Here is an 18,888-nt window from a genome sequence, read left to right on the forward strand (position 1 = left end):
AATGATATTTATTTGAATATTGAACTATCGACTGTCTTAAATACGTCCTGCACGATGGCTCTTGTTGATCGGTTAGCTATCGGATAAAAGCATATCGACAACATCGATGCGAGTTCACATATCGTATGGCGAAATTTATCGCCGCTGTTGAATATCGATGTGGTCAATATATCGATATATTTATCCATCCCTAACTCATACGTTCAAGCGCTCGCTCGCCAAGCGGATGCAATTTCGGACAAAAAGAAAAGCAAGAATTAATTTGTTATTTTTTTTACGCTCGCATCACACACTACAAATGCAAACAAATAAGTTAACAGTGCTTAAGCATACATACACACACAAATTTGTGATAACAAAAATCGAATGCATCATAATTACAACAAGTGTGCCGCGTGAATCGGAATCGTGAATTGTTTTGTGCGTGTGTGAAATTTGCTACTAGCAATAAAAAGGCAAGAAAAAAAGTGCGTCTAAATATATGAAGAGAAAAATTGTGATGGTTGTGGGGGGTGGTTTGGGGGGCAAACAGCGGTAGCCAGTAGCAGCAGCATTTGCTCACAATTTTGCCAAAGTGTTGAAGGCGACGCCGCCAATTAATGCCCGTCGCCGCAGTCACAGCCGCAGCCGCAGCCATTGATGCCGACGCCAGTGTCACCGCAGCAATAATAACAACAACAACAATCGCTGCAACGTGAAAGAAATGAAATGTCAAACTTTTGCAAAGTTTGCATATTGAAAAGACGCGCATTAAATTATTATTTTTTTTTCATTTTTGTTATTGTTTTTGGTACTTTTTTTTTTTGGTTCTTTCTCTTGTGCTTTTCATTGAAAATGAACAAGTTGAAGCAAAATACATACATAGTTACCAAAGCATACAATCAAGAAGAAGAAGAAGAAACTGCTGCTGCGGCTGTTGTTGTTGTTGTTGCTGCTGCTGCTGCGACGGCGTAGGAGCACAGAGTCAATCTCATCATCATCATCATTCGTAGTCTCCATCTCCTCCACATTCTCTTCTTTGTTTAGGATGTGTGCGTGTGTTTTTATGCGTGCGCGGCGCGCCACATGAGGAAGAGGAAGCACTACCAAAATTACTCTGCGGCTCTCTCACTCTCTTTCTGTCTCTCTTAATGTATGTGTGTGTGTGTGAGTGAGTTTGTATTTGCCTGCCACTGCTACTGGCTTAAACTTTGTTTGTGGCGCGTTTTTAGCACTAATCTTAATCTAGTTATCGGCTTCTTAACGCTTTTTAAAGGGAATCCACAACAACATCCACAAGAGAGCAGTCAGTCTAGGACAACAGCAACAACTGACTCCACAATCGTACTCTGTGCATATACACATGTGTATATGTATATGTGTGAATTTGTATCGGTTTAACTCGATTCGAACGCACAATTGAAGCCGCCGTTGCTCTTGTTTTGGTTGGTAAGTCTGTTTTCGAAATTATTTTGAATTTGTGTTTATTTGTGCAGTATTTAAATGTATTTTTGTGTTTGTGTAATTATAAACAAACTGGAAAACAAATTATGTACTACTCCAGCCGTCTCCACTCTTCACCCCTTTGACCATTCTACCGATCTTGGGCTATTTCTACATTCTTCTTGTTGTCATTGTTGTTGTTGTTGTTGCTGCTGCTTCTGCTGTTGCTTTTGCTGTTGGTGTTTGTGTCTTACGTACACATTTCCCGTTGTACTTATGTATGTAACGAACAGCGAAAGTTGTCTTCCTGGTTTTTACCATCGTTCGCTTCCAATTGTCCCTCCTCTTTTCAAGCTTTTGCCTCGCTCACGCTCTTAACTCTTGCCTCGCAGCTTAAGCTCACAATTCCTGTTAGCAAGGGCATATGCAAATTGGATTTTTGCGACCTTCTGCGCTCACTCTCTCGCTCTCTCACTCTCTCTTTTGCTCTCAGTCGGTTGTTGCTGTTGTTACTCTTTTGTGGAGATCATCTGCTGATGCCATCCAAACTTTGCATCTCAGCAGAAGCCTCTCTTCCGCTCTTTAACTAGCTCGATCCAATACCTTGCAACTAAATGATCCAAAATTCGATGTTCTTTAATTATTTTCAATTTCCTTTTAGATATATTATTAAGTTTTTCCATGAACTTCACTTCAAAAGAAAAACAAGCTTATATAAAGACAAACGAACACAGTTAACCATATTTTAAACAAATTAAATAACATTAACTAATAAACAAATATGAACAATGACAGCAAATAAAAAAAGAAAATATTACTGGGTCATAAACAAATAAAAAACACTTTTTTAACAGACGGAATAAATAAACAAAATGTGTACGATTGTATTCTGACGGATCTCGATTTCTCACAGAGTTCACGAAACGCCTTTACCAAGGCATTTAGTCACAAATAACAATGCCATGAAAATGTCCCTTCTCTTTTCATGCTTCTGCATACATTCAGTTCATAATTAGGAGTTTGAAATATAACTCGAACAAATTAAGTGGATACAATAATAAAGACCCTGGGATAAAACTAATTTTATTTTATTTGATATAGTTTTCACGCTCTTAGGTTCAGCAGGGCACAGTGTCCCTTTCATATGTATATATGTATGTACATAGGAATGTATGTGCATATGTATATTCTCCTGTTGCTGTTGGGTGCAGTAATTGTCAGTGTATTTATTTCCTAAGCTGAGCGCCTTGAACCCTTGCTACATAAAAACATGTAAGAACGCTACAGTCAAGTGAGCTCGTCTGTAAAAGACCCAGTAGTTAGGCCCTTAAATAATCTACACACACTCGAACTTAATGGTTAATGCTGATCATAGATATAATGAATTAATTTTTGAAATACCTGTTGACTATATTCCAAGGATCGCACATAAAAATTATGAGTTTAAAATAAGAAAATATAAGATATACTACTTTCTATCATAATTTAAAAGATTTTATTTTTATTTTTTTTATCGAAATTTCAAATACAGATTATTAAGAATTAAAGAATTAGTCTTATTATAATTTGTTGTGTGATTGTTTTAAATAAATTGTAAGCAATTGTCTAAGTTTATTTTAACAATTTCTCTATATTGGAGTGGGCACTTTCTATAATCGGAGATACCTTTACTGTTAAACTTAATAGACCCTGTGTTATTTTTAAGTACAGGGTTAAAAAAAAACACACAAACAAGCAAAATAATATAAAAACATACAAATATTGTAATGAAAAAGAAGGTTACCCAAGCAACTAGCCAAGTTCGTTCATTGCTTGGTTTGTTGGCTGACTTCCATTCGATCTTTCGTCCGTTGGCCCTGTTTTTGTTGTTGTTGTTGTTGTTGGACTTTAAGGCTTTGTTGTTAAATGCCTGTTGTTGTGGCCTAGTCGTTCCGTTCCGTTCGGTCCGTTCGCTCCGTTTGGTTCATCGTTGATTCCATCAAAAGGCGAAGACAGTTCCCAGGCCCGTTAACCCAAACCGTATGTACAGCAGTACATAGCTGCCTTCAAGGTTTTATGTAATTGTTAATTTTATTTGGTTGCCGTCGGCTTTCAATTTCGTTTATTATACCCTGTACACATTAAATGCCAAAGAGAGGTGATCATAAAATTCTTTATTGACATAAGTCAATGTCTGTTTAAAAAACAAATAAGGGAATTGAATGCATATTTACATTAAAATTCAAACATTCATATAGGGTATTTCGCTAGTCGATAATTTTTACGAGTTGTATTCTTAGTTGTTTTTTTTTTAATTTGTTTTTTTTCTTTATTTTTTGCTTCTTGCGTGTTGTGCTGGTCGAAACCCGAAGAAAAACAATAACAACAGTAACAACAAAAAAATAGGTGATTTCTTACAATCGTGATTTAGCCACATTCATTGTTGCTGTTGTTGTTGTTGTTGTTTGTAGTTTGTTGTTTGTTGTTGCTGGCTGTGTCCGTCTGTCGTTTCTGACAGTTGATGCCGTTATTATTAAGTATTAGCCCGCTACATTCGGACCATTGTTGCAATAATTGTAATTCTTTGCTCATTATGCGTAATTATCTATTGACTTTTGCTACAGTACGGGCAGACCCCGATATGTATGCCAACCAACCGAACGTAATCTCTAGAGATGGGGGCGTAAGCCACTTTCAATGAGTTACTAAAACCTATTCTCTTGAAGGCTGTAATAAATAAGAGCTAAACAAAATGCAAATAATAATAATAAATACGATTCAACAGAGCACAGAGAGATGTCATCTTTTTACCGGTTGTGCATTTAGAACTGGTCTTCAGTTCAGTTAAAATTACTCAATTGTATTGGTATTGTTATTTTGATGTTTTTATACCCTGAGCCCATTAAAAATGTGCAAAAAAGGGTATAATGTGTTTGGCACAATGTATGTAACAGTCTGTTTGAACACGTCGATCTCAGAAACCATAAGAGCTAGAGACTTAAAACTTGGTATGTAGGTTCCTGGATACCATAGGCAGATTAAGTTTGTTTTTAGTTTTGGATCGGACTACTATATTATATAGCTGCCATAGGAACGATACATCGAAAATGAAGTTTTAGTATGGAAAAGTTTTTTATTTGTTGAGATATCAGAGCCAAACTTATAGAATATGCATTATGATATTATACATTCTGACCGAGTTTGGTTTAAATCTGCTCACTATATCATATAGCTGCAATAGAGACGCTCAATCAAAAAGTTAGTCTTAGTATAAAAAAGTATTTTGTTTTTTGTAATATCTTAATCAAAGTGATATAATATGCATTTAACTTGGTTTTGTCCATCCTGGCCGAAGTTTGTCATACGACCGATCGGTCAAAAATCAACTTTAAGTATGAAAAAGATTTTTGTTCTTTGAGATATCTTAACCAAACTTTTAGAATATGTCTTGAAGTTGGTTTTGTACATTCTAACCAAATTTGGTTTAATTCGGTTCCATCTATCATATAGCTGCCATAGGAAAAATCGGTCGAAAATCAACTTTCAGTACAGAGTACCTGGGCACAGGGTTTCCTACTGTCGAGCGTGCTCGACTGTAACCGCCCACCAGTTATTGTTTTATTTGCTAGCCATTTGTCAACTGTCCGCAAATCGCGTGAAATTTACAACATTATACAATTTAAATACTAAAGTTGACAATTTGTTAGTTGCTGCTTCTATTGTTGTTGTTGTTGTCATTATTGCATGACTGAATAATACGATAAAGGTATGATGACATAACCTCGTATGCGCTTTATGCCACAAGAAAACATACAACAAAAAAATAAATAAATAAATAAATAAAAAAGCGAAACAACAAAATAATAACATACATACGAACTTTTTTCTATTTTTCTCTCTCTCTCTCCCTCTCTCCCTATGTGCAATTAGGCTTAGGCGCCGATAAAAAGTATTACGATATAACGCGCAAAAAATGTGAAATATTTTATATCACTTTTTTCCTCTAAATTTGTTGTGTTAGCTGGCAAAGTGCTGTTACTTATTACTGTTGTTGTTGGGACATTTCCGGCGCTCGTCAGTTGCCTGAATGAGTGTGCATGTTTGTGTGCGTGTGCGTGTGTGTGAGGTACTCTTCCAATAGCTGCGATTGTTTTTTCCAAGCACTTGTCGTGTCTTGCACTTGACGCAGTTCCGTTAAAGCAACTAGTTAACAAAAGTTTGTCATTTCATTAGAATTTCACCTTATCGCCAAAAGCATAACAACAAGAACAACGACAACATCAGCAAATGAGATGAGATTCCATCAGAAAAGTTAGTCACACTTTCTATACCCTTCAAAAGGCAAACACTCGATCTCCCAGTCGAGTTATTTACAATATATGTAATTAATAATGTATAATAAAGTGTTAAGCATACAATTGAAGGATTCAAACAATCTATTATGGTTATATAAGAAAAATTAATTTTCTTTGTTTCTAAAACAAGCTTTGGATAAATGACAATATTTAATATTTATTATTTTAAATCTATTTCATTTTTTAAATAATATAAAAACTCATTAAATACCTTCTATATATATTTATTTATTTATATTAAAAAATATTAATTTAATTTGATGGCATACATTGGAATATTCTTAGCATTATCTGTCAACATTTTTAGTTCGTTATTAGTAGTGTAAAAGAATTTCAAAAATCACAATTTTCAATTTCAATACTTCAACTCGATTTTTTTTTGACGATCAATCAAGTTAATTAAATCGATTTTATTAAACAGTCGACAAAACTGTTATTTGATTAAGCATCCAAATTGTAAAATTCCATCACTGTTCATTTTATTTTTCCATACTCTTGACACTTTTTCAGAAACTTCAAAGTGCTATAACTTTGTCAAATCTTTTGTGATTTCCTTGCGGAATGTCAATTTATCATTGGCTTGGCCTGCATATTGATTTTGCATCAAAATTGAACAATTTCATTTTTTTCTATACCTAAAAAAAGTGATTTGAAAAACTCGATGTTTTATTTGCCGATTGACTGACAATTTGATTTGTTTCTATCGATGTTAAACTCGATTCACAAATTAGATTTCATCAGCTTGGATCCCTTTGAATATATGCATTTGAAAGTTAATGGCCAACATTTGGAAACCTGTTAGCCGATATAATTATTGCATAAGAGAGAAAACTTTAGCTTCCAGAACTATAAGTTAACCTCACTTTCATGGTCATGGGGATAGGGAATAGGGATTGTAATAGTGATAGGGATAGGGATAAAAGGGGAAACACGACATTGTGTGATAAGCATGGCACTGGCCAAACACAAATGTGACAAGTCAACGCAATCAGCTCGCTTATCGTCTGCCCAAACAAAGAGAATTGCGAAAAAAAATAAAATAAAAAACATATGTGTATGAACAAATGAGGATAAGGGCTGTTGGGAGGGACACACTTAGTCGTTGTTGCCTGCAATCCTACACCTGAACATCGCTGGGCGACCACGCACAGGTATCCGGACGATGATTTGAGTCCAAGTCAAGTCGAGGCTTTGTCAACGTGATTACATTTCACACCGGGGCCGGAAGAATGAAGAAGGAAATGCAGCGGGACAACAGACGAGCGACCTTCTCTTACCCTTTCTCTTTCTGTCTCTCTCTCTCTCTCTTTCTGTCGCTTTGTCTAACTGGGATCCCCATAGAGATTGTGGCCCGCTGTCGCTTCGGTTCAGACTCATCAACGTCGCCATTATCAACTCAAGCGCTGTGATTATCTGATGATTGTCAGTGGAAACGCCAGCAAACGTCTAGCTATCAATGGTCGGTGGGTGGTTGGGCGGTAGGGCGAGACACGTGCAAATACCGGCCACAAGTGGATGGCCAACATGCATACAGTGTTGAAACAAATAATAGAAACGCTTCCAACCAAATATATAATAATGTGAGAAAATGAAAGGCATAAAAGGTGTCCAGGATTTTTAGGATATCGGCGATTGATTTTGTGATAGTATTTGTAAAGAAAGTAATAGTATGAAACGAATAAACTCATTAAATTAAGATTTAATTTGATTTAATTGGCATCAACATTAATTATCAACATTATTTTGGGTGAAGAATTGCCGTAAAATTGAATTTTCATGAATTTTTTTTTTTTTTCAATCACAACGTACAAAATAAAATTTGTTTTTTACATGAAGTTTTACGAGTTTCTTAGAATTTCTTTGGTAAAAATTCTTTGAGCTAAAAATTATGAAACTAAACCTATCACATAACTAAAACTACAGTTTAAAAAATAAGTGGTTTCGAACCCTGTCATGTTAAAAATTTGTAACTTACCTGGTCTGTTAATTCTTGAAATTGCACTTTAAATATAATGAAGCGTGCTCATAATATTAATAAAACGTATAACAAAAAAAAAAAAACAGATTTGAAAAATTAAAAAAAAAAAAAAACAATTTTCGTTTCTATTATTTTTTCCATGCCTGTACATGTACATATGTCTGTAGAATAAAACAAAAGTGAACAGAAACAGAAAAAACAGTAGACATACATATGAACTAAACAAATAGAGATACGCTAAGATACGCCCCTAGGTGTCGTGGTGGTGAGGAGAGTGGTGGGGTGGGGAGACAGATAGCAGGAACGCAAATGCGTTGGAGGACAACACTCGACGACAAGAACAACAACAACAATCAGAACCACAACCACAACAATGGCAGTTGCTACTGTTAACTGTTGTTACTGCCGGTGACGCTGACAACAACAACCACGACAACAACAACAACAACATCATCATGAGCGTTACCATTAACATGCAAGGAGAAAAGTGGAAGCACATTAACCAGTATGCCTGAAACTTCGGTTGTTCTTGTTGTTGTTGGCCATGCAAGGCATTAAAATATCGATCGATAATGTCGAAAGTTACGTGAAAATTGTTAATGAATAATAGGAAAATATATGTATAATTGGATAAATCCTTTAACTGTCCAACTGCTAATTAAAGTAGAAAGTCTGAAAAACAAATAAGTACATACTCGATAAATAACCAATTGAAAAATCCAAATGAATAACTAATTTGTTAGATTTAAATCTTGTCGATCCCTATTTCGCTATAAATAAATAAATAAATAATAATAAGGATGCTGTAGTTAACTCCTCAACTGAAAAAAATAAATGTTATTTAATCCTTTCGATTTTGTTATCCATCACATTTCAAGTCTCTAGCTCTTATAGTTAAGAAAACCCAGATTTGTGTGTCAAATTTGGTCAGTCTAGCTCTGATATACCCTGAAATCTAGTTCCTTACATGTTTTGCAACGAATACAATATATTCGTGTAATCTATGAGGAACTGGTGTAAAAAGGAAGTCCGATTGATTGCAGAAACTATATCTATCTATCAATAGAAGCATGAATTTGTACTTGTGTCCCTTTTAGCTATAAACAATCTGTTAAATCTCTTGCACCATCTTAGCCATATCCTCTCATCATCTACTACATTCACATCCACATCCCACTTTCATTTAGACTGAGACAGGAAATTACTTGAAACGAATCTTAATAGATAAAAGCATTTGCCAATTGCATTAAAGGTTTTTTCCTTCTTGCATCCTCAAAATGACTTGGCGCAAAGCGTTCTCTCTCCGACAATTGTAAGATTTTTCGATACCATTCGATTCGATTCGATGCGATACGATTCGATTCGAATTCGATGCTTGGAAACTTTGACTCTGACTTGGCGTTTTATGTGCGCAATTTCCGTTGTCTGACAATGTAACGACTTCTGCCAGTTAACAACAATAACAAGAAGACGAACTAGGTGGTGAAGGGAGAGTAAAATGGGGTACAACAACTGCAGCTAGAGCCAAAGATAAGGCTAAGACTGAAGTTGCCTCTGTTGCTGTTGCAGTTGCAGTTGCAGCATCTGCGTCGATTTTACGTCTTTATGAAATATGCATTGTGTTCGTTGATGCGCCTGCGTCCTCATAAAAGTCTCTGCTCTCGAAGCCGGTTTGCCTCCGTGTCTCTTGTCAGTGTTGCCAACTTTTGAGAGACAATAAAAAGCTGTTTTTTCCAAGAGTATGATACCCAAATGCTACGATTTCAATAATTAATCATCGATATTAAGCGTGAAAATCAGTACTTTACCTGAATATTCTGATGTCAAGAGTTAATAATGGAAAAAATTTTTGAAACCGTAGTTCAGTTTATTTTAGTTAGCATATAATAATTGTGTTTCAAATGCGTTCAAAAATAGAAAGAAAAATTTGTATGCTTTCGACGCAGTTTTTAAACAAATATTTTTAGATATGTGATAAAAATAATAATTTTAAGACCTTTTTTTGCAAAACTGTGTCGAGAACAAGAGAACATTCTTGAAGAGAAAACATCTGGATTGTAAAATTATGTTTGTTTTCTTTTTACTTTAAAGTTGACTTATTTAACAACAACAATTTGCAAGACATAAATTGTTGATTATAGAACCGGTCTTATTTGTACGTGTTGGACGTTTTTACACAACCAAAAATGTTTGAAAGAATGTCGCTTATGTTATTTTTGCGATTGCAAAACATATTAAAAGAGAAGCCATATTTCCATTTATTTTTTTTTTTTCGATTCACTGCAACATTTAAATTTAATTGACGAAAAAAAGGCTGTTCTGACAACACTCTTTGATTCTCTGTCAACGTTTCCGTCGGCCTCGGCCTGTTTTGTTGTCTCTCAGCCTGGTCCTTGAACCGTTCGCTCATCTCATCTTTAGCCAATGCATCGAGACTCTCAGATGAGACTCAGTTTCAGCCCCAATGCCAAAAGCAGCATAAGTAGTAGGAACTTCTTCTTCATCATCAAGTTCTTCCTCTTCTTCTTGGTTGCTTCAACAAAATCATGAGCTTCAACTCTCTGCACTGCAATTGCAAATTGCATTAAACGTGGCCTCGTCGCAGACAAAAAGAGAGAGAGAGAGAGAGAGAGTGAGTGAGTCAGTAAGTAAGTGAGAGCGAGAGCGAGAGCGGGAACGGGAGAGTCTGTATGATATGGAGAGTTTAGAGTTGCTCGCGCTTAGTTGCATCCAATTTATCAATGCCCCCGGGGCGGCTCAGACAGCGACGACTGTACCCAGCCCCAGAGTGAAGTGTGTGGCAGCTGTCCAGTAGCTTTTAGCCAGTTTTCTAGTCGGGAAGCTCATCCATTAACTGTTTTTGGCGCCGCTTCATTATGCATGTGCATGTTGGGCTTGCTTCGATAATCCAACCACACTCCCCCCCATCACCCAACCCTCGATTAACTGCCGACAACTGCAACCCTTGTGGCAAGCCACCTTCCCCCCTGCAACCCCCAACATGAAAAGCAAAGTCTCAATTGCATTTTAACACACATTATTAATGGGCTTTGCATAGACACCGAACGCAAGCCTTGGGATTTGGACACCACCAGAAAATGTTACAAGAAATGTGTATAGTGTTGAACCACCCTTAAATGTGCACCACCCCGCCACTCCCGACCCCACCCCCCCACATCGTTCACCCCAAGCAAGTGAGCCACCCTATGGTTATGGAGTTGGGCTTTTCATTCATAAATGGATTTTAAAGTGGATGCAATCCTGGCCAGCTTGAAGTTTGATATGGATAGCTAAGCTCTTGCCCCCCGGCTACCGTTCCGCCCCCTGTGACCCTGCCCTTGGGGGTTGTTAGCTATTCAATTGGCATGAGTACTCGCGTGCACTCAGGGTCTTCATTATGAAATTAAATATACATATGCACACACATTTACATATGCTGTATCTGTATCTGTATATGTATATGTATGTGTGATTTCTCATTGTGCAACGTGGAGTAAACACTTGAGACACAGACCCTTCCACGACACAGCACTTGAATAAATAACAACTACCAACTGTGTGTGAATGTTCATAAATTATTGAATCACTGAAATTGAAACGTTTTTATCGTATAACCATTGTAAATACACCAATCTAATGATTTGACAAACTAGACAGATTAATGTCAACTTCAACCCCAAAAAGGTATCAATTTTATCGCAGATAAGCATTAATAATACATGCATGACTGTAATCCCGATCATTAATCAAGATTATTGACTTATTACTTATCTTCCGAGTCAAATTCAATTCCTTAATTCATTTAAATATTTTAAGATAAGCTTAACAAATACCACAGTTTGCAATCAATATAAATGCTGTAAGTTTTAATTTGCTTTGCAAAGCTTTAATAAATAGTTTGAAAACTGATCTCAATTGATTTGACATTCGTGCTTTGAATACTTGTCGAAATGTATGGTATAAGAACGTCTTTTACTTAAAAATCAACGATTTTTTAATGAATAGTGTTCAGCTGTTATTAGAGCTTCATTTGTAATTCTGTTGCTTTCAGCTGTTCCAGGTGCAACATTGGCCTTTGCCTCAAATTGGTGATTTCCTAACGAATGCAATTAAACCCCCTTACGAAATCAGAGGGAATCGCCTAATTGCCTCATGTAATAGTAATAGGTGTATAAGTAAGTGTATTTCGTATTGGGCGACAACGCACACATAAGAGTTCAAGTTCAGGACTTTAATTGTGTGTTGTCCTTGAATTGTGTCTGCAATTTGATAGGAATAACAACAACAACTGAAAAACAACTGGTAGCACAGTAATTGCAGCAATTTTGTTATTATGAAATTGACATTAAAATTGTACATATTGTAATTTGATTAGTTTGGACATCATATATAGATACGACGAAATAAACCAACTGCCGTCGATTCAAGGACTTTTCTCTAAGTTGAACCAAAATCCAATCAAATTTGTAAACATTTTCCTGCAACTACGTTGCTCAAAGTAGTTGACGGTGTGTGTACGTATGTGTGTGTGTATGTGTATGTGTGTGTGTATGTGTATGTGTATGTGTATGTGTGTGATGACTATTTGTATGGCATTTGTTTCTCGCCATTTTCGCAGTTCACTTCAATTGAACTCGAAATCATGTCAATGAGCACAACAACAGTAACAACAACCACAGCCATAATGGTAAACAACAAAGTTGTTGTCTTTAAAGTCTGGACACGACTTCAGTTTTTTTTTTTCGTCTCAGTTTTTCAGTTTTCTCTATAATAAATTGGTCAAAGGCCTGAATAATTGCAAATTAAATGCTTTAACAAGAGCAAAAGAGATTTCTCTCTGGGGTTATCATTCTTTTTTGCACACTTTTGGGGCAGGTCTTTTTGGCAGCAATATTATTATTATAATTTTATTTATATTTAAATTTTTGTATTCTGTTTTAGCATCAGTTTCCCAATTTCCTCGCACGCTTCGAACTTGCGCCGGGGTCGTGCCAGGGCCTTGGTATTTCTTTCGTACGCGAAGCACGCGGCACGTTCAACGGTGGTGCCACAACCGACCGCCTGTACCCGCCCCCTTATTCCAATATATTTTTTTCTTTTTTTATATCAGTTCAGTCAGCGCGCGTACAATATCATTTTTGTTTACTTATAAAATACATTGTTTATTCTGCGTTGGGTGTCGTGCATTTTTGTTATACCCTCTAACCCAAAACAAACCAAAGGGTATTTTTATTATTAGTTACTGTTTATTTAATTCGAGACAAAAGCTGTATTCATTAGGTACATTTTTAATGCTATCAACTTAATAAATTAGCATGTTATTAAAAATAACCATCGCTGGTATATTTAGAACATTTTAAGCGGGATCAACATTTTAATATTTCTTGCCCTCTGATTGTTAGCGATCTCAAAAATTCAATGAAAACTGGGTTATAAATTTTATATTCCTACTCTTAATTTTAGATTTATTACTTATTTGATTACTTTTATTCGATTAAAGTAATTTAAGACACATTAATAAATATACATATTGCCAGATTATACAGCAGGGTATCTTCTAGTCAAGCATTTACGATAGCAGCCCACTCACTTGTTGTGTCTTTTTTTTTTATTGTTTGTGTTGCCTTATGGTTCGGTTTAGTTTCAGTTTCACTTTTTCCCCTTTATTATGGACAGACTCAGATCATCACATACTTATAAGAGCTATTTTATTTTGTCTTAAATAGCTCAAGTCAGCGAAAATTAAGAAAACATTTCTTTTGTAATTATAGATCGATATAAAGCTAAATGATTTAGCATAAAGCAATAAAAGAAACTTTGCTTGGTTGTATTTTTTAAGGTATTCTTTGTAAACAAGGATAGAATTCAAATGTTTCTTTCCTTCAAATTTGCAATATGTGATATTAAAGCTAAGTTATTAAGGGAAATCATTCGTAATTTAGTGGAAATACACAGTGAGTATGGACTTAACTAGAACTATCATTAAAAGTATCAACAAGTATAGTTTGTTTATTTCTTTATCAGGGTATTCGAGTTACAAAACTTACAATTTCAACTCATTGTGATTTATATATGAATATTTTTGCCTATTTCAAGACCAAGTCCCTTTCTTCATGCTGTGTCACTTTATCGGTTTTGTTCTCTAGTATACATTTTTGATTATTTCGTGGACTGTGCTTATTTGCTTATTGAATACGTTTTCATAAATATCATCGGCAATTGACACACAAACTCACACACACACACACACACACACACACACACACACACACACACACACATGATACACATAAAAAGCAACAGCAAAAAATGAAAATAAACAGAAAACAATAGCGAATTTCTAATTGCTTCCTTGGCGCATGTCTATTGAGCATTCTTTCAGTTCGCTTTTAATACACTGCACACAAAAGGGCATGCTTAAACTGTAAGCACGCATGTAACAGAGTAAGATATGTCTGCTAGTAATTATAAAACACAATTAATGGGTATAACAATTACCCAGAAAGTATATTCACTGTCGTTTAATGAATTTTTTTAATGCTGACGATACATTATCTATATATACCGTTAGTCAAGTATTTGTTTTGACAAAATACAAATTTTTAAATATTTTATTTTGTAAAAAGAAAGTCATTTATTTAGTTTTTTTTCTTGTTTTGTTAAGTTATAAAAAAAAATAGCAATGAGCTTCATTGAATTTTATCGTTTTAAAAAATAAAATAATAAATATGTATGCCAATGTTTTATTATGTACTTATAATTCAAACGATACATCAATCGCCTGGCCGCATATCTTAATCCCAGTTTTAGTTCTCGCACTAGAACTTTCACAAACACACACACGCTCACGTACAGGGACACGCAACACTTGCTTTCAGCCCTGGCACTCCCGTTGGCATAGAGCTGGGGAAAAAGGTCACCAAATGAGGTCAAGGTATCCTTGGCTATATTGATGTATATATCTCCCTCTCTCTCTCTCTCTCCGCATTCTCTGACTCTTTTGGTGGCAAATTTTAACACTTGACTTATTGATTGGCGCGTCGATTGTCAGAAATTTGATTATTAAGGCTCGAGTGGACAAGTTTTGTTACTCCTACCAAATTACTCCTCCTTCACTTCCTGCCCTGATGAAATGTGTATATGAGAAAGGGAGAGAGAGCAAGGAAGAGAGGTGGGAATAAAAACAACACGACGCGGACATGAGAACATTAAATAAACAATTCGAAAATAAACGTAACAACGAAAGAAATTGAAAATGTGAGTCGAGTCGATTCGCTCGTACATTGCCTCGACGGTGTATCTGAATCTGAGTATCTGTATCGAAGTGTATCTGTTTCTTTGCGTATCTCACTTGGCAACAAGTTGAATGGCACTGAGAAAACGGAGGCCCATACTCATACCCAACCTCATCACAATCCCATTTCTAGTCACAGCGCCCAGCCGCTCCTGGCAACGTCAACAACGAGACAGATACAGATACACGCACACAGTCACAGATAGATGTATGTGTACACATATATACTGACAAACGGACAGCGAACTGACCGATCGACCGATCGACTGTTTGAGTTGTCGATAAATACTCAACACTTTTGTTGGGTCGGCAATTGCTTTGATGTGCGTACGAATACAAAAACGAATTGGAATACGAATACGAATACGAACATGAGTATGAGTACGAGCATTTCGAATAATGTGTATTTAATTTACCATGTGCCAAGGCGGCAATCGGCATATCTATCTATCTATCTAAATATATTGGTGAACCAATGGATAACCTCCCTGATAACCTGACATTGTCAGGTGACTTTCAATCCTGTTACAGACTCTTCACTTTGTTTCCTTCAGACGTCAGAGCTATAAATAAGTATATATTCGTAATGCTCTCCCCTATGATTTATAGAGGCAATTTTCTATAGTATCTGTGTACTTTTGTTACTTCTTCTTTATCTACTGCCTTCATTCTACGAATTCCGACTGAAAAATAATAAGGAACCGACAAAAATTAAGAGATTACTTGATTGTTGTATTTCTTTTGTTTTAAACAAAGTAAAATCATGTTATAGCACGTAATTGAATGCTTTCTTTTTTGTCTCGCATGGATTCAATTTCTGCTTTATTTTGACAAGTAATTATAATTATGTATAAAAGAAATTTGAAACATTCTAAATGTAAAATCCCAACTGTAATCGTAATCGTAATCGCGTTACGATAAGTGCCATTGTAAATATTCGTAATCGAAATAGAAACGCGATATGCCATCAATTTTTGGTCAGAACACAAAATATAATATAATCGCAGACACAACATGTGATATTGTCAGGGGCAAAAAGCATTTGGTTTTTGACAGACCAGATTATGCCCTAATCTAGGCCAACTGAAGGATGAGCTTATCACATATGTATCTAACACGTATCAGTCAAAATTCAGTTCCAACTAGACATGCGAATTCGACTGTGTGAGACCCTGTAATTATTCTGTAAAATAGCAAATTATGTAAAAATCAGTTAATGACGCAATTCAAACATGGAAAAAATTGCGAATAATTGAAACTGGCCACACATATTTATGTATATTTATATTTCTGACCTTGGATTTTTGTGACTTTGGAAATATGTTCGAAAATTTGAAATCGCTGACATTTAAAGAGCACGAACGGTTGATTTCAAAAGTAATTGTTTTAAATTATTGGAAACCGAAAGTATGATTCGCTTGGCGACTCTTTAAGCTAGATTCAATAGTCTGTGGAATCTTCTCTCGGTTGAGGGGCGTAATTAACCGTAAAGTTGATCACTGATTGATGTCTATAACGGTGCATCACTCTGACGGGGGCAGGAGTTGCAATGAATCATGGGATTAACCTTTAGAACTATCCCACAGCAATTGCGGAACAATCCCAAGAACAAATGAAGACCGAATCTGTTGTTGATCCGTTCAAGAATCATTATGCCAGCTAGCTGCACTCGGGTTACTCCTCATCAAGTTTCGTTTTCATGTTTTTTGTTACTTTATTTGATTGGAGCTAATGTTGTTTTGGTTTTGGTTTTTTATTTTCTTGATGGGTCGCCGCCCCCAACACTTTGATTGATGTAATGTGTGGGGCTCCAGTTGGAAATTGTTGAATAGCTTGATACTTTTACCGTTTGTTCGCTCATTACACGCATGTTCTGGGCCACGAGCGATGTTTTTTTATTTTTATTTTTTCCCTGACTTGTTTTTGCTTCAGCTCTTGCCCTGTTACGATTTTCGATACCTAGTGCAAAACAATCAATTTAATTGTTATCACGAGTATACATATAAGAAGAAAAAAAAAAAAAATCGGAACAAAAAAAATGTTAAGTATAGTCAATAAAGCTGGCAAGCGATTCGTTTGTCGTCGTTGTTGTCGTTGCTTTCATCGTGATATCATCGATTTTTTATTTACCCATTGTACTAAGGGGTCGACAGACTTGAAAGATATCGAAGTGATCGAAGTAAACGGCGTTTTTTGACTGATAAGCATGTTTGACAGTTATACTAGTTGACTAAAGCTGCAATTGATAAATAATATCGATTCTTATTTAAACTTTTTAATCGATAGTTAATATCGATACTAATCAAGGCTACAAGCCTCCAATAGTTTGACTCCAGCCTTGTTACAGTTTTACTTCTTAAATATTTGTTTATTTTCTAAATTGTTTTCCTATTTTTTCTTGATTTTATATAATTAAAAATTTCAAACATTTACAAAAACCAGCTTAAAATAAAAACTTTTTTATCATTATAATTCAATGTACAATAAATTAAAATTTTTGATATACTATATATATATATAGTAAAATATGACAATAAACAAATAGTCGAATATTTAGTTGTGATATTAACGACTGTTGTCTTTAACCAAACGCTTCTCATAGCAATCATCCATCGTCTGTTAGCGATAACTAGCTGATACATAGGTTGTTTGTAAGCACCAGAAGCTGTCTTGGTCGTTGTATTGATAAGAATAGATAGATACGCTTAGATCTAAATATAAGTATGTAACTCATTCGTTTTTTTTTTTCTCTTGAACGCTACTGACACACTTGACACACTTGTTGTTGTTATTGTTGTTGTTGTTGTTTAAGCGTCTACAATTAAAATTGAAGTGTTTTTATTTGCCCCTCCTAGTGGGACAGTAGTTGCCACCTCTAAACGTTCATGACAGCTTTTGCAATGACAATGGGACAATTATAGCCCAGTATCTGAACGATTTTTTAGTTGTCTGTTGGTAATTACACGTGTATTAATTCACGAGTTGTCATTGCTGTCGCTATTGTTGTTTAATTACGACGTGCTACGATAAGAACAATAAAACACACACACACACGCACATGGACAACTAATCCATAGAGCTAATATTAAGCCCTGCATGCTGCCTTGTATTATTAAAAATCTCCGTCCATAAAATCGTATACAAGGTCTGCCTCCAAAAAGGCAGGCGTTGATCGTCCAACGGCTCTAATGCAAATCTCTACTCATATGTGTATATATTATAAATATATATATGTATAAATATATATGTGTGTGCGTGTGTATTTCACACTTTCACAGCTCTGCTTTTGACCCGTCCACAAATCCCTGCTGGCTAATGGAATTCAGCTCAACGGGTGGCTGCTGACCAGTGGCAACAAACATAACATATAGTGGTGGGTCGGTGGGTCAGTGGCCGTTGAAATGGCAACTTTGGCACAAGGCTCAGCATACCCTAACTTAAGACGTGTTACATGCCCTTGAACAAGAGTCTTACATTTTAATTGTGGTTAGTGTATGTGGTTGTCGGTGTTGCGCTTGCATAAATATTAAATCAAAGACTAAGAAGTAAACAAGAACAAGAATCAAGTGGAGTGTGCTCGACGATGAGAGACCCAGTCGTCGGTGTTCTCTTTTTCTTGCTCTTTTAGTCTTTGAGATCTAAATGTTCATATGATAAGACAGACGTACATATGTACATCTCGATAACGACTCGGCTGATCAAAAATATATACAGTTATAATATAAAAATAAAAACATTTTTTTTTATTTTTAATTTTAATGTGCATTTTTTTCTCAAAACAATTACCTAACTAACTGTATACTTTATGAGGTCGATGATACCTCCTTCTGACTGTTCCATACATTACCACAAGTTTATTG

At 35.6% G+C, this 18,888-nt stretch overlaps 1 protein-coding gene across 1 annotated transcript in view; it reads left to right on the forward strand.

Moving 5' to 3' along the window:
* The first annotated feature begins 187 nt into the window (after nucleotides 1-187).
* The window catches only part of LOC117794122, a 44,691-nt gene continuing 25,990 nt past the window's right edge, over nucleotides 188-18,888 (forward strand). The window contains exons 1-2 of the mRNA XM_034634607.1: nucleotides 188-467; nucleotides 1,256-1,428. The gene's annotated coding sequence lies outside the window, so the exon portion shown is untranslated. The remainder of the gene's footprint in view (nucleotides 468-1,255; nucleotides 1,429-18,888) is intronic.

The sequence above is a fragment of the Drosophila innubila genome, chromosome X (assembly GCF_004354385.1).
Source record: "Drosophila innubila isolate TH190305 chromosome X, UK_Dinn_1.0, whole genome shotgun sequence".
Classification (NCBI taxonomy): Eukaryota; Metazoa; Arthropoda; class Insecta; order Diptera; family Drosophilidae; genus Drosophila; species Drosophila innubila.